Consider the following 8,547-nt stretch of genomic DNA (forward strand, 5'->3'; position numbering starts at 1 on the left):
TGGTGTAGGCAGAGAGGAGCATGAACTACCTGCCTTTTCCCCCTTTTCTCTTTTCTGAGATCTGAGACCTACGTTATAAAATCAACACAATGAATGAGATCAGACATATACAAATACACCTTAGAGACAAAGAGTCAGCCATGTCTTAAGAAGGCAAAGGATGGATGTGACAATAACCCCATTGATGGTCTGGATGTGTCTAAAGAGAGAATATGTCAATCAGAAAGAATATGTCAATCAGAAAGCTGGCGGGCACAGAACTTGGAGGACAAGCCAGAGGGAACCCTGAAAACCCGGAATGAATGTTCCAGGGGTAATGGCTTCATCAGGTCCCAGCCATGTGATGCCGTTAAGCTTTCAAGTCATCTAACTAAACTGTCCTTGCTCTGATTCCAGACTCACTAAGGAGATTTCCAATTATAATCAACTTCCTGTGTAGATTTTCTGTAGGGAAAAAAGGTGCTGGGGAGAAGAGTGTGAGTATTTGATCTTTCTGACAACTGCACATCCCCTTGTTGATAGAGGTATTGACATTTTGGTGAGAAGTTTTGGTGTTTTCTGAATTTAGTTCACAGAAGTCAGCTCTCCCAAGGCAGGCAGATCCTGGAACACTAACAAGATTGAATTTTTGGACTTGCACATCTTCTGGCCAGACCTCGGACTGTGAAAAATTCATTAAGATAATGCCACTTTGGAAGGCCTCTTGGTAGACAGCCAGCCAGCCATTTCCTGGTAATATTCAACATGGCTTTGGGCCCATTTTCAAAATCATGATGGTACCTAACTGGATTGAGAGGATGAGAAAGGGAACAGAGAGAAGAGGAGATAAATTGGGTAGTCCATTCAAATTGGTTTCCATCGAGGTTACAGATGGAAATGGAATCTTATTGAAAATGGACTACTTATGTGTTTCTTAAATGGGGATAGATACCCTTCTGGGAATATGTGGTAATTTTCTTGGGATGAGTAAAGATAGGGGATAAAACTCAGCACAGCTTTCTGGAAGATTAACTTTTCTCCCTGGTTTGGGGAGATGGAGAAGTTAAGACATTAACTAAAGAGGTAAAATTACCCAGAGTTTGTTGCTGGGTAATCAGGGATTATATTTACCAGCTTCTCTTGCATTTAATTGGGGCCATGTGATGACATTTTGCTCAAGGGATGTGGGGAGGATGGCTGTTAATTTTGGGCTGAAGCAATTAAGAAGCACTTCTCTCCCCATCTCACAGTTGAATGGAGAGGTTGCAGAGGCTCTGAAGGAGGGTAGAGTCACAAGGCCACAGGGCAGGTTGTCCACCCACCAGCCACACCCACACAGACTTTAGGTAAGTGAATATACATCTAAAGTGTTAAACCACTGAGGGTTTGGGCTTGATCAGTTACAACAGATAACATTACTCTCATAGAACTGAGCAGTGATTTAAATATTTCTACATGAAAACAAATAGTCATATAATAGCATATGAACTTTACATGAATTCTTAAATTCATGAAAACCGAGGCTTCAAAGACCTATGTTGCTCATGGCAGGCTGTTGGCACATCCCTTGGTGCCTACAGAGTGACACGTTCACTCTCCTCTGTGGTTGGGGGAACTTGATGCTTGACAAAGGCCAGAAAAATTCACATAATAGGGAGTAAAAGCTGTGGTGGTCCTCCAGACTGTAGAGTCTGTAGTACATGCTCATTCAAGCCAAGATCGAAGTAGGCAAAATTAGATTTCAGGTAACCTTTTTCCAGTCCCCTACCCTCAAACTCACATGGATAATACTGCCTATCAATGTCTTGGCCTGCTTTTTTTAAGGCAAAACCCTCATGTTTTGGAATCTTACTAAATTGTGAATGTTCATTTCAGTTTATGTTCCCTTAGGAGCCTGTAAGGTGAGGCTGATATGTCCAAAGAATTCAGGCTAAGTGGCAGGTATGGCAAATACATGGCATTTCTCATACCAATCTCCTTTCCACATCCCTGCAGTTATTGGTGATTTTGGCATGGTACTACTTTCTAGTGAGCCAGGTGGGGCTTCACAGCCTTCTCAGGCCAGAGCTCCAGGCACTCCTATGAATCTATCAGTGCTGGCTCTTGAGTTGGATTCAACTTGCCGTCCTGGATGAAAGGTAGATCATAGTAGTTTCATGACTATCTCTCCTGGACAATATTTGCCTTGCAACACTTCTCTTTACTCCCTTAATCTAGTAGAGGAAACTGGAAATTTCTAGCACACTGGCAGCTCCAGTAGGGGAGAGAGTTGGGACAGGGACCATTTTTCCATTGCTCTTTGGATTATACTACTAACCTGCTTCCTTTCAATTGGATTTAATTAGTTACTGTATTTATTTATTTATTTATTTATTTACTTATTTATTTTGAGAGAGAGAGAGAGAGAGAGAGAGAGAATGTGAGTGCACAGGGGAGGGGCAGAGGAAGAGGGTGAGAGAGACTCCCAAGCAGGCTCCACCCTGGGTGTGGAGCCCAACATTGGGCTTGACCCCACGACTGGAAGATCATGACATGAGCCAAAATCAAGAGTTGGATACTCAACCAACTGAGTCACACAGATGCCCCAATAGATACCGTATTTATTTCACTTACAGTAAAGCAGGCTTTATCTAGCAAATCACACTTAACTCCATTACCAGCAAGTTTTTATTGAGTACCTGCTGTGTACATGGCAACAAACTAAGTGCTCAGAAGTTTCTTCTGTGATTATGTTGACTTATAATCATTATATAGAGTAGCTCCGTTCTCTCTCTCTATCTTTCTTCCCATTTTTTTCTCTGGGTTGCTGACTTCCTGGAGGAACCCTCTTGTTCTGCTGTCCACACCACCTGAGCTGTCTTGACTGCACTCAGACCCCTCTCATTGCCCTTCCTCAAACGTGCTGTGTGGAGAGAGCACTTTTTCACTGTGCTGGCTGTGAGGACAGGTTTGCCCTACTCTTCCCCTCCTCAGTGTTTCTAAGCCATGGCTTTCTGATGGGTCCACAACTCTCCCTGAAGGGACCCAGTAGTCTCTGCTGGTGGCCCATCAGACTGTTTTGTCACAACCTCCCTCAGTGCTGCTTCACTGAAGTGCTGCTGGGGCAAAAAGAGCAAGTTTTAAATTTCCCTCTGTCTCTGTCTCTGTCTCTCTCTTTTTTTGAGGGGAGGAGACTTCCGTGGGTAAGATTTCTTTCCCACCCACCCATTCTACATCAAGTTCTAGACCAGTAAGAGCAGATAAATCTCTTTCCCACCAGTGAAATGTGTTTAACCAGATGAGTGTGGCCGCCAAGCAGAGCTGTAGCCATCCTGGCAGCTGCAGGAGAGATTGGGGGAAGGCAGCTGCCAGGAATCAGGGTTGGACATGTGCCTCCAGGTGACAGCCACATGCATGGACCCAGTTACTAAAGCTCCCACTTAAACCTTGGAAACAGAGTTAGAAAGGCACAGCCAGGTGGGCAGAGGGCAAACCTCAGCTTCCCCCAGCTGGGGCTACCTGTTGGGTGTTGGGATTCCATAAGGCTGAGCTATGGGGGGAATGGGACTTTGGTGCCTACCATGCTAGCTGTGGACACCACACCACAGTGGGAAGGGCTGAAAACATATGATCAGTTAATGAAAACTTGGATTTTGCAGAAAACAGTCAAATCTGTGGAAGGGTGGCAGCTGCTACTTTGAGCTAAAGCCCTAGGCAAGCCCTAAAGTTGTGGAATCTGCATATTTCCCTCACCCCTACCTAGGAGGCCAGCATAGAGCAGTCATTGTAGGGCTTTCCTGGAGGCATCAGGAAGTCAGGGGGTAGTGATTTGTTTAGATTTGTCTGGATAGTTGCAGGTTGCCAAATCACACAGACAGCTGCAGTCAGTTGCTTTCTTCATGCTGTTCAATCCATGCCATGCACTTTATCAGCTGCATCTCTGCTCTCCCCTGGACATCTTGGGAAATTATCACAACTTCATAGGTAGGGTTCTGGGTTGGCTCGTTCTCTGCAATATTGCTACATTTGCTCAACTACATTGTTAGCTGGAAGAGGATAACTGACTTCAGCTTCATTTTTCCAACTTGAGCATTTGTTTATGGAATCTATGTAGGAGAACAACAGACTATGTGCATCACTCTTTCCCCGCCTCAACATGCCTTTTTCCAGAAGTAGTGGTGATGGGAGTGACAAAGAGAAATTCAATTACATATGCACCAGGAATTTGACATAATAGGAATTCCGTGGGCAGCCTGGCTTTATCTGCCCAGAATTCCTCTGGATAAAAGCAAAACACTTTTTTTTTTTCCATGAATCCCTCTTTTTGGTCACTTTCCTGATAGGGTAGGGGTAAAATCTGGGAGCTGGCCTTTGTTGTTGCCTTTCTATCTTTTGCAAGGGTCAACCTGCAATGGTCCTATTTATATTTATAGGAGGCTGTGGCCCTGGCACAGAATGGAGTCTGGAAGTTAGGCTGTTTGTAAGAAGTTAGGCAAGAGTTCGTAAGTTTCCCTTCTTTGATCATCAATTTGGCTTAAATCAAATCATGGAATCTTACCACCTAGTGGAAACCTATTTAAATCCTTTCATTTTGTAGATAAGAAACCTGAAGTGCAGAGAGATGACTTCCATTGATAAAGGTCCAGATCAGTGGCAGTGATGTCCGGGTTTATTAGGTATCCAGGCTTATGGAGTTTCCAGGCGTATCAGGTCTCCAGGTATACCAATTATGTTTTCTGGCCACAAACAACAGAAACCAACTCTGGCAACTTTACTGGAAGTTTATTGAAAGTTTATCTGGAAGGACACTGGAAGCTTCCAAAGATGGCAAAGAAACTAGAGAACCAGATCTGAAAATGGATTTGAGACAAGGCATCTCAGAAGGCTAGGATGGGAGGCACTGAAGGAGCATCTGCTATTAGGAGAATTTGGCCTCCACTTTCTCAGTCTCGTGTAACTCTACTGACTTTTCAGTTTACTTTTGCGAGAGCTAAATTAAGACAGGCCTTTTGGCTGCACCTTGGGGAAAACATGGTACCTGATAATAGTCGCAGAAGAGAATATCCAATGGAGAGGAAATGATTCTCCTAAAGAAAATCTCAGTGCCTTTCAGAAGGTCCTTTGGGAGGACTTCAACACAAATATCCACATTTGCCCACCAACCTCTTGGTTTTATACATTGGTTCATGGAGTGCTTTTTGACACCTCTGTTCATTATAGAGCTTACCAATTTTTTTTTCAAATTACCGCATAAATCCATGTCTCCATAGCCCTTACCTGGGGCAGAGCCTGTTCATTATCTCCCAGTAGCCGTTGTCTTCTTCTTCCCTTTAGACCTCGATCATCTTGAAGTTCATTCAGATAACATGGCCTGCCCAAGTGGAGATATTTGCCTTTGCAATTAGATGTGCCCAGGGAACTATGTCTAAATCAACAGGAGGTAAATTAAAGAGATGATGTCATCCCTAGGGTATCTCCTTTCAAAAGAAATTACTTGTAGTCTCTCTGCCCTTTCTCTCACCTTAGGTTTACATAATTAGAGTATTCATGATCCTTCATTGGCCCATGCTTGGCTATCTATCCATTCATAAGCCCAAGTGTATTTATTTTTTATGCTATAGGTCACTGTGAACACACGCCACAGCACAAAAACTAGAATTATGAAAATACGTTACATTTATGGTTTCCTCCAGTCTGCTTTCTTGCCTTCTCTCAACCTGAGTAACCAGCATTCTGAGTCCTGTATTTATCATTTCTTTGCTTGCTTTTTTAGATTGTTTTATCTTGTTATATGTCAGGGTTTGATCATAGAAACAGAACCACAGGAGTGATATAGAATATGGAATTTATTACAGAGATTCAACTCCATGTAGTTGCCCCAGCTAGTTAAATTGTTGCTATATGGTTATTTTTTGGTGCTGGACCGAGACCAAGAGTTGGAGAAGCTGAAGGAAAAGACCTAGCAGTTGCTGAGGAGGTATGGCTTCAACTGATGCCCCAGGAGCTGCACTTGCTGGGCCAGGATTCACAGAAGGTCGAGGAGAAAATGGAGTTGCTGTGGACTCACCTGCTGCGCCATGTCAACATGATGAGCCAGCAGGTCTGTGGCAATGTGTGTGGGTTGCAACAGTGCTGGTACCTTGTATCAGCCTTCTGAACATAAGGAAGGCCCACCTTCTAAATATTGTTCAAAATATCTTCTGAGGGCCTTCCCAACCCAGAACTATGCAGGAAAGGGAATTCTGGGAAATGTAGTTCTAGCTTGTAGTTAAGTTGACATAGCATAAATTGATCCACATGTACAAAGGAAACTTTTTAAAAAGTTGCTTTTAATTTGATAAAAAGCATATTATGCCGCATATATCCATTTAGGACTTGCTCTTTAACAACTCAACATTATGTTTTTAGGATTTATTCATACTGTTGTGTAAAGCTTTAGCTTAATCTTGTTGACCTGTTGTATACTATTGCGTGAATACATCATAGTTACTTCATCTACTCTCTTGTTGATGGGTATTTGGATTATTTCTAGGTGTTTAAGTTAGCTTGGGCTGCTATAACAAAGTATCAGGGTTTGGGTGGCTTCAACAACAGATGTTTGTTTCTCACAGTTCTAGAAGCTGGGAAGTCTAAGATCAAGGTGCTGGCCAATTCAGTTCTCAGTGAGGTTCCTCTTCCTGGCTGGAAGATGGCTACCTTCTTGCTTGTCCTCACATGGTAGAGAAAGAGAGAGCTCTGATTTCTCTTCTTGTAAGGACGTCAATCCCATCATGGAGGTCCCACCCTCACGACTTCATGATCTAAACCTATTTACCTCCCAAAGACCTCACCTTCAGCTATCACACTGGGGGAGTTAGGGCTCCAACATATGAGTTTTGTACAGACACAAACATTCAGTCCATAACACCACGTTTTGCTCTTGCAAGCAGCATCACTAAGCATGTCCTTGTGGCTGTTGCCAGGTGTTCAAGGGCAGAAGTCCCTCATAATTTCACGCCAGTAGTACAGCTGCTGGGCCTGACGTGGGGAGACCTTGCGTCTTGGTTTTCCTAGGACAATACGAGTTATGCTTATTGTCCAAGAATGATAATTTTTTTTAATTTAATTTTTTATTTTTTAAAATTTACATCCAAATTAGTTAGCATATAGTGCAACAATGATTTCGGGAGTAGATTCTTTAGTGCCCCTTACCCATTTAGCCCATCCCCCCTCCCACAACCTCTCCTGTAACCCTCAGTTTGTTCTCCATATTTATGAGTCTCTTCTGTTTTGTCCTCCATTTGCAACTATGTGGAAGAATGATTAGTATATATTGCCCTTATCTTTTCCCTACTTGCAGCTTGTTTTCACTTTCATTTGACAAACAGAAGTTTTATTTTTTTAATTTTTAAAAGTGTTTATTTTGAGAAAGAGACAGAGAGTGTGAGCAGAAGAAGGGTGTAGAGAGAGGGAGAAACAGAAACCCAAGCAGGCTCTGTGCTGTCAGCGCAGAGCCTAATGTGGGGCTTGATCTCACAAACCATGAGATCATGACCTGAGTGGAAATCAAGAGTTGAATGCTTAAGCACCTGAGCCACTCAGGTGCTCTGACAAATAAAAGTTCTAAATTTTAGTATTGCCAAATTTATAAATGTTTGTATGGTTAGCATTTTTTTTTTTTTTTGAGTATTGTTTAAGAAATTCTTCTCTGTCTCAGTCGGAAAGATATTTACCTATGATTTTTGTTAAGAGTTTTAATATCTTAGTTTTTGTAGTTAGGCTCTTAATACATGTGGAGTTAATTTTGGTATATGTTGTGATAGAGGAATCTAATTTCATATTTTTCTGCGTGGATAACCTTTTTTTTTTTTTTTTTTTTTTTTTTTTTTTTTTATCGTATCTTGCTGTATTTATTTTCTCACCGATCTGGCAGGCCACCTCTGTCCTACACCAAAGTTTCATACGTGTGTGGGTCTATGTCTGAGCTCCATATTCCATTTTATGCCCTGTTTGTCTGGCCCAGTCCTGATATCATCCTGTCTTAATTATTGTAGTTTCACAAAAAAGCATGGTACCTGGTGGGGCAAATCTTCCCTGCCTGCTCTCTGCTTCATAAAACCCCAGGATATTTTTTTTTTTTTCCTTTTACTCTTTCATTGAAATTTTAAAATCAGTTTACCACATTCTATGAAAGTGCATGTTAGTGTTTTGCTTAGAACTTTATTGAACTGGGGAGATAGACAAGTCTATGCTATTGCCTTCCTATTCACAATGTGATCTATCCTTTAATTTCCTTGGCTCATCTTATTGGCTACTAATAAAGTTTTATCATTCTCCCTGTACAGGTTTTACATATATATTTATATTTATTTCTAGGTTCTCGGGATACTTTGAAACTGTTGTAAATTTTGTCTTCTTTTTAATTACGTTTTCTGGTTGTTTATTCCAACAATACAGAAATGCAATTGACTTTCACTAAACTTGGTTACTATTTCTAATAATTTGCTCATAGATCTTTTTCGCTTTTCTGGGAAAACAGTTATGCAGTTATGTCACCTGAAAATAATGACAGTTCTATTTCTTCCTTTATATTTCTTCTTTCTTTTTCTT

General features: G+C 41.7%; 1 long non-coding RNA gene across 1 annotated transcript; it reads left to right on the forward strand.

Moving 5' to 3' along the window:
- Positions 1-404: 404 nt before the first annotated feature.
- On the forward strand, positions 405-6,507 carry LOC109265180 (uncharacterized). The gene is made up of 3 exons (XR_002079069.2): positions 405-1,325; positions 5,293-5,398; positions 5,887-6,507. It is a non-coding gene; the product is annotated as an uncharacterized LOC109265180 (long non-coding RNA).
- Positions 6,508-8,547: the final 2,040 nt, after the last annotated feature.

This window comes from Panthera pardus, unplaced genomic scaffold (genome assembly GCF_024362965.1).
Source record: "Panthera pardus isolate Hobbes unplaced genomic scaffold, ASM2436296v1 HiC_scaffold_10, whole genome shotgun sequence".
NCBI classification, from domain to species: Eukaryota; Metazoa; Chordata; class Mammalia; order Carnivora; family Felidae; genus Panthera; species Panthera pardus.